Source organism: Pteropus alecto, unplaced genomic scaffold (assembly GCF_000325575.1).
Source record: "Pteropus alecto unplaced genomic scaffold, ASM32557v1 scaffold20, whole genome shotgun sequence".
Lineage (NCBI taxonomy): Eukaryota > Metazoa > Chordata > Mammalia > Chiroptera > Pteropodidae > Pteropus > Pteropus alecto.
In genome coordinates, this window is record NW_006436298.1 from 48,279,657 (window position 1) to 48,288,659 (window position 9,003).

The window sequence follows — 9,003 nt, forward strand, 5'->3', positions numbered from 1 at the left end:
AATTAGCTAAAGTATTTGGGGGTCATAGGCACCATCTCAGCAATATATGCATCCACATGGTTAAGAAAAAACAAGTTTTTTGTACTATACTTCCAACTTTTCTACAAGTTTGACGCTGTTTCAAAATAAAAAAATAATAATCAATTAATTAAAAAAGAGGGGAAAAGCCAACATGGCTAGAAACCTTGGCCCTCAATTTCATCATCTGGACAATAAAGAGGTCGTTGAAATCCATGGACCTCAGTTCCAGTTACACGGCAGTGTGCTAACTAGTTCCCAGGAATGACATGCGAATGAAAAAGGGTGTGTATTAGTTTTCTATTGCTGTATAACCCATCAACCACAAACTTGGTAGCTTAAAATAATACCCATTTATTATCTCACAGTTCTGAAATCTAGAAGTCTGATGGCATGACTGAGTTCTCTACTGAAGGCTGAAATCAAGGTGGCAACTCTGCATTCTCATCTGGAGCTGGGATCTTCTCTTCCAAACTCGCTCCTGTATGATTGGCCAAATTCAGCTCCTTGAGGCTGTAGAACTAAAATGCCCATTTTCTTGCTGGGAACTGCTGTCAGCAGAACACTCTTGGGTCCTTGCACTGTGGTCCCCTTCCATTTCTGCATTAGAGTCTTCCTCATGTGGAGTACCTCTCACATTTTGAATCTCTCTGACCTTCTCTTTTGCTATCACCTAGAGAAAAACACTTTGCTTTTAAAGGGTTCGTGCTGATTAGGTTAGGCCACCCACATCATTTTTCTACCTTGAGGTCAATTGATTAGTAACCTTAACTACATCTGCAAAATCCCTTTTGCCATATAATATAACACAATCGGGGACAAAGACTGTGGGGGCCATCTTAGAATTCTGCCTGCCCTAGGATGGAAGAGAGTAGTGCTTTGGAGCCCGCTGTCAAATAATACATGTAAGGGAGGGAAAGTAAAAATCTGTTTCTCTATTTATGAATTGGCGGTTGAGGAATTCTGGATTATGATCTTTGAGACATCTTCAGTAGTGACATTCTTCGATTTGTTGTTATGAGGTGGTAAGAACAGGCACAGTGTGTTTCTGATTTACTATTTCATTCCCAGTACTTTGTTTAATGCCTGGTACATAGTAGATACTAAAAAAGGTTGAGAGTGTGAAGAATAAATGACGAGTGAACAAATAGCTGTGACAACCAAAGATTTATTTTCTTATTTAACAAATCAAAATCTTCAGTGCTGGTCCTTCAGTGAGTTATCCTTCCAGAACAGCCAGGTTAAGGAGAAACCTGACAGTTAATTTCTAGTTCCCTTTTTGATTGATGGTATTTGTGTGTATAAAGAATTTCAGAGTTGTTTTTTTTTTCAAGTAAATATAATTTGCCAAGAAACTTGAAACATATTCATTTATCAATAGAAGCAGCTGATACATTTGGAATGAAAGGATCTTAAGATGCTATGTGGTTTCAGTTAACATATGACAAAAGCTTAAAACATTCCCATATAGGTGTACAGGAGGAGGTTGTAATAAATATCATTTTGGAAATAGTTTTATCGCTTTTTGTCATTATAAAATGTGAATATGCTCAAAGTAAAAAAGAAAAAAGAAAAATACAGAAGAGTATGAAAAAGAAAATAAAGATCATCTATAATTCCACAACTGAAGATAATCACTATTAATAATTTGGTAGATATCCTTTCAGATTTTTTCCTCTGCAACCATGGACAATGACATACTAGCACACACACATATAGTTCAACATAGGTCATTGTACATAGAGTTTATATAATCTGCCTTTTTTGTTTAAAAATATATCATAGACCTAGTTCCATGATTATAAATTACATCATTTTTAACATCTATAATGTATTTTATTATGTGGTTGTTTTATTTAGCCAATCCTTCCTGAGAGACTCTTAAATTTTTCTAGATGTATACATATCACTGCAATAAACATCTTGGCACATAAATCTTTGTACATTGGCTTAATCATTTCTGTAAAATAAGTACCTAGAAATACTATTGATTAGTTAAAAGGTATGCAAATATTGTTGTTACCAGATTGCCCTCAGAAATGTTTAACCCCACAAGCAGATTATAAAATATCTGTTCATCTTTACCAACAATGGATATTATCAATTAAATATTTAATCTTTTCCAATTTGACACATAAAAATAATTTATTCTTTTACCTTGAATTTCTTTTTTATATGGCTACTTTACATTTTTTTATTTTTGAGTTTTAAAAAGTATTTTAAGATGAAATTGTTAAAATGGCTCTTAGGCATTATTTTTTCTCATTCTTTGTCAAAAAGTATATTTTTTACCTCTTGTAAATATTTAAGTCATCTAAATAATTTTTGAAATGCATTAGTATGATAGGCAGCCTCTGGGATGGCACCCAATGATCCCAGCCACCTGGTATCCACAACCTTCTGAAATCTTCTCCCCTTGAGTGTGAACTGGCCTTATGACTTCTTTCCTTGTCCTGTCAATAGAATATGGCAGAGGCGATGTTATTAGGTTCTTGTGAGCAGATTCTCTTTATTGTTTCTTGGCTGCATGATTTGATGAAGAAAGCTGTCGTGTTAGAGAGACTTGCCTGATAAAGAACCAAGGGTAGGCTTTGGCCCAGAGCCAGCAAGGAACTGATGTTTTCAGTCCAATAGCCCAAGAGGAAGTGAATTCTACCAACAACCACCTTGTGGGCTTGGGAGCAGATCTTTTCCCAACTGTGCTTTTAGATGAGACCCTTGGCCTGGGCGACACCTTGATTACAGACTTAGCTGTACCCATTCCTTTGTACTATAGTCTCACAATGAGACTCTCTCTGCGGCATATTCTATCTCCTTAGTTTACAATGTGGACTTTCCAATGTACAGAAATGTAACTTTAACATATTATATCTGAGAGTATAGAGATCAAATATTGATTTTGAAATTCCTATATAATATATACTATATGGCAATATGAGGATTTTATTATAGTCAAAAGAAAATTTGGTCTCAGGGTTGTTTACTTTTGACAAAGAAAGTTGATGACAGCTCTTGTAGTTTGCTTGTTATTTTAAAGAACTTATTGGATACCCGCTCAATGTTTAACTTTTGAGCTGGCACTGGGATTCTTAAGGACTCTCCTCTGCTTTGGTTTTACAATAAATATTGGAAATTCTACACCAATTTATTTACATGCACTTGTATTTATTTGAATTTGAGCATCTACACATATATATCCCTACTTGTCTCTAATATTTGTTTTTGAAAAGTTGTGAGGGAATAAGATAAGAGGGAAGGTGAATCATACTCACTTCTCCAGTTTCCAGAAGTATACATGTACTGTGATTGTCAGGCCTCTGATGAAATATTCAGTGGATGAATTTGAGTACTCTACTTCATGACCTACAACATTCACAATAATAATTTTGAGTGGTAGTGGGTTGTAGGAAATGCATTAGAGCATAGTGGAGAAGAGTATGGATTTTAGTTCCAGAAAGACATATGGTATATTGGAATTTCAGACCCTGTACTTATTAGCTGCAAGTCTTGGTTTCTTCATATGGGAAGGGGCAATAATCTTAACAATTGTCACCACAGAGTTTTAAGAGTTAAAATGAAATAATATACATAGAATAATTCTGGCATATTTTAAGAACTCAATGAGTAGTAGTTCTGTTTACATTGCTATTTTTCGTGTACCCTTAAATTATGTGTAAAATGAAAGTGTAATACTGAGTTCATTCATCCTCATAATCAACATACAAACATTTGCCTCATTTTATAGCAATATTTTTCTCTTATATGGGTTACTTTTTCTCTCATATAGGTTACTTTCTTTGCAAAACAAACTAAATCAGTATTTTGTAAATCAAATTATATTTGATAATGAGGGGTGGACAAACACAATTTTTAAACTTTGTTTAAACATACAATCTTTTGGAAATCTGATGGCAGCTATGTACCTTCTTTCTGGCCAAATGCACAAATCCTCACATTACAAAATTTTGTGTATAATTAAAGGGGCACATGGACCACCTCCAAAAAAGTTGAGATGTTTAATGATGTGAATAAATGTTCAGTATTGCCAAAAAAACAATCCTTAATCTATCTGTTGAATGAATTCGAATGTTCATATAGTGGCTTTTAATGAAGTTACCTTATATAGATTATTAATGTTTAATGTGGTCCAAAACATACTCATTGCTACAATATTCACTAATTAAAGTTATTTTTAACCCAAGCTTATTAACTATGCTGTACTAGCAGTTTCGTATCCAGTGAACAGTCACTGTTATACCATTAATATTAGTGTCAGGTTGTAATACCAAATTACACGATCTGATTAACGCTATTCTTCCATGCTTTTTCTGTACCAAAAAACCAGCAAACACAATGATTTTGTTTTTCAACAAAACAGTTTTTTAACTTTATATTTGCAATAAATATATTTTAAAAATTTATATCAAGTACTTATTTTTCTAACATAGCAATATCTAATGAGAGTAATTGAATATTTGAATCTTAAAAGCAGTCAGTAGGTGATGAGTTTACCAGTAATTTCTTGGCTTTTTTCCCACATTCAATATCATATTAAAGTTAATGTGATTCCAGTGTTTCAATATTTGAAAATAACAGATAATTAATAAACTCTGAAGACTTCTTTGCCAGCAAAATTTGATATTTCTGCTAATAAAAGCAAATCACAATTACCTTTTCTGAATATATGTTTAAAGATATGTTTGAAAGGTATGTAAAACCTTGAAGAAATATAGTTTAGCTATTAGACAGTCTTTAACATTTCATTTCTGAAGTTGTAAATTAACTAGGGAAACTACTTACTTTGAGGAGAGGTTGTTGACCTGGAATAACCTGTTACTATCTCATTTGTGAGTTCCATCACTTCAATTAATGGAGTCTGATTTTTGCTTTATTCTATTTTTTTTTTTTTTTTGTAAACTGTGGAATTTTGATAATCCATAAAACTTTAATGTGAGATTTGTGGTGTTTTTTGTTTTAAATGTAATTAGGCAAATCAAGAGGCAAATGAAGGCAGTGCCTATAATAGTAGTGAGAAACAACCTTCAGTGGCAGGAATTTTGTTTGGTTGCTGATCTGTTGCATCTGCTGTGTGTGAAATGGCAGAAGGATTATTCAGGAAATTCAATATACCCACAGAGAGAAGCCAAACATGACAGCTTATTTTGGGAACCATTCTATCATGAGGATACATTTGTTCTTGGAGCAGCCTCAGAAAGCCTCCCTTTTATCGAACTGTGTCTTGATTAAAGGGACAGCTGATTTCTGCTACACAGAGAATGGTTTTCTCTTGACAGCGATGTCTTATTATAGTCGATGTATTTCTTCTTGTAAGGAAAATATTTTATTGTTAAATATTTGATTATTGCCTATTTTCAGCAGCACAGGTTGAAAGATAGTTCTGGGAAGGCCGGGCACAGTCATCTGATAAATTACAAAGTATAAATTCTTATAAAAATATATATGGCATTTTTATCTTGTAAATGTGCTTCTGAAGAAGGAAGCATGACAATGTAACTATTAGTTCTTTGTTTTTTTTTATTTGTAATCTTTATATTTGTAGTATAGTTCACTAAAATTTATTTAGTAACAAAAATTTAGAAATCAATTCAGAAGCTTTTGTGTTTTTATCAGAGCATTGAGATGAAAGCAAATAATAGTATATTCATTGTAGTTAAAAATTAAGAGTTTCATTTCTTAAGGCAATCAATCATACTTTTTTATTTTTCATACACTTGAATTTTCTTTCCTATACCTGTAATTCCTACCCAATCTTGGGATTTTCTGACTAGCTAATGCAAGTCAAGATGGCCAAAACATTCCTTTGTAAATGGTAAGTAACAAATGTGATATATTGAAAATGGGGAGGTAGCTCTATCTTACCGGTTTCTGGGATTTCATACTCTTCCCCAATTGCTTTTACATTCTGCAAGCATCTCACAAACCTTCTCACATAATAAATAATAACCAACGTCTTACAAGCACAGGAATAATTAATTCACTCATTGAGGTATTTTTTTCCCTGTATGACATAGGGTTGTTATTCCTAATTAACATTAAGAACACTGACAAAACTGTTTGCCCCTTTGAGATGGTCTATTTAAAACTTTTTTCTGTGCTTTTGACCTGCTATACATTAAACCTCTCTAAGATCAAACTTCTCTTTTGTTAGATTGTAGTTAACAATTCTTTTCTTCTTTAAAATTAAAACAACAAATATAATGTTTCTCAATACTTTTTAGTTGTTTTAGATTAACTGATTTTTGAATAATTTCCATATATTGTCTATGAAGCAAATGCCATCCTGTGCTGAAATGGGCAGTTCTAAGAAGAATCGTTTGTCCACCATGCTGATAGTTCACAATGATTAATACTTCTAGAATGGTGCACAAAATGTTCCCCGCACTGAATAAGCACAGATGGTGCTGAGTGTCTTTGCTGCTTGTTATTTACTTTCAACCCACATTCATGTCAAGCTCCAAAGTGTTGTCTTCTTGGTGAAGGATGATGATGATGATGTGACCTACAGGTTAAAGATGTGACTTGTCAGTCGTGTTCAGACTCTGGTATTTGGAGTTGAGAACTCTTTCTTGCTACTCTGTGGTCTGGTATTAGCACTTTTGTAAGGGAAAAAGATGTATTTAATTACATCTCTGTTCTCTTCTGACTTTATTCCAATTCTGAATTCTGACCTCTCCTTCAATGTTCTGTATACTTCAGGAAGGGCATAGAAACCTCTCAAAATCCTTGTCCATCTGTGCAAGCAACACATACACAACATGCATTTAGTGCTTAGTAGAGTGTCCGGCACAGAGTAAATATTCAATCAAGGGAATAAATTCAATGAATTATTGAAAAAAATAGAAGAATAACTAATGAAATTAATTACATTGAAATATAAAAAGGTTTCAGTGAATTTTTGAGCTGATCGAGATGTTTTGTTGCTGGTTCTACGAAGGTAAAGATGAAGGTTCATCATTTTTGGAGATAGAGAGATTAAAATAGATGTCTTTTCTAAGTTAAACACATCATTAGACACAAAAATTTCAAAATAATTTTTAAGCTATAGCTACGGGTGATTGGTAATTTCATGAATATAATAAGATTAGTGAGTACAAAGTATTTTAAATAGAAATATTATATTCTGAAAACAAATTACATATAAACCACTAGATAGTTACTGTTTATTAACTTCATAGTTTTGTCTAACATGGTGATTCTCACATTATTTCAGATCAAAATTTTAAGTGTTCATCTCACCCTGTCTTTAACTTTTTGTTTCCCTTGCTGGTATATACCTCATTAAGAAAGAATAAAAATTAAAAAATAGAGAAATAATGACCTTTAAGGTTATAATAGTAAATTAATCTTATTGAATATTTTCCTAGTCTAGATAATATGAAAAAATATGTAAAACACTTATATGGCAATAGCCTATGTAAGTAAGATATGTTCATTACTATTTCTATCATAAAATAATCAAATAAGAAATACATGTGAATTATGTACAGATTATATGCAAATGTATGCCTGCACTGGGTAGTGTTAGAGCCTCCTAAATGTATTTCATCCTTCTCCACTATGTAATAGCCATGGAATTTGAATAGAATTAATGCCACCATCTCCCCAACCCCCTCTTCCTCCCCACCTCCTCCAGTTCTAAGGGTAGGTTTTGATGGCTCCTTTCCCATCACTGTGGCAGCCTGACCCTGCCCGGCCATTTTCTGCTTGAACAAGTTAGTTCCTGACTACCCCCCTCCCCCGCTTCCCTCTCCAGTACTCTCCAGCTTGGCAACCAATCAATGTTCTCCTTATGTTTTCCTTCCTTATACGGAATATCTGTAGCTGTGTAGGAATGCAGAAGTACAAGACTATATAAAACTGCCGGCCATGTTACAACTGGGGCTAACCCTTTGGATGAGAATCCGTTGAACCAGTGCCGGCATCAATAAACACTGCTTCCTGCTTAGAGCATCAGTGTCCCGACTCTCTGAGAATCCTGCAACATTGCCACAGTAGGTGGTTTGGGTGTGGGTATATATTTCAGATTTAAGTCAATCAATATTTCCCCAGCTGTCATGATCCAGCTATTTTGGATCACCCAATTAGAACAAAACATAGGAGTTTTGTTCTGAGGTTATAGAAGGCAACCTTCTCTTCCTATTACTAGCCATGAAGAAAGTCACCTGCAGTATCAGTTACTACTGGCAGCCATTCTATGCCCACGAGGAAAGAAAGTCTTCCGAAGAAACCAACACTGTTGAAAGCAGAATGGCAAGATGGAAAGATACTGTGTGCTAACAACATTGTTAATTAACTTTGAAGAACCTTTAACTTCTGGACCTTGCAATCACATGAGTCAGCAAATTCCCTTCTAAATTAACTACTGTGAATTGCTTTTTCTGTTACTTGTAACTGAAAGTATCCTTCACAGTAAAATATCCATCAAAATATGTCCATTCATTTGACTGTGAGCCATGAGAAAATCCTAGTGGAGAAGAAGACCTTTCTGAGAAATGGCTTCTTAGGGTTCCCTATCATCACCTTGTTTGGTTTTACTTATTTGAGACTAGATTCTTTAGTGGAATAATAAAATATTATTAAAGAAATGAAAATAAAATATTTGGATAAATTATATTTAATTTTATAGCTAACAAATCTCTAAGAAATTTTAAGAGACATAATTAGAGACATAAAAGGCATAGATTCTAGGGCCTAGATTAGCAAAGTATTAGAAAAACATGAAGAATATTTTAAAATATATTAACAACAGAAACAACCTGAAAGAGAAATTTCTCGGTAAGTGTACCAGTCTAACACATTGTTTTGGAACCGTGACTGTTTTGAACTACTCCTATGTCCAAACTCTTGCATTGCGATAACCACATACATAATAATAAATGTTATTAAATGAATGAATGATTTACTCTCAAGAGGTGAATAACTATAAAAGAATGGTACATCAATCATAGGAGAAACAAATAAGTA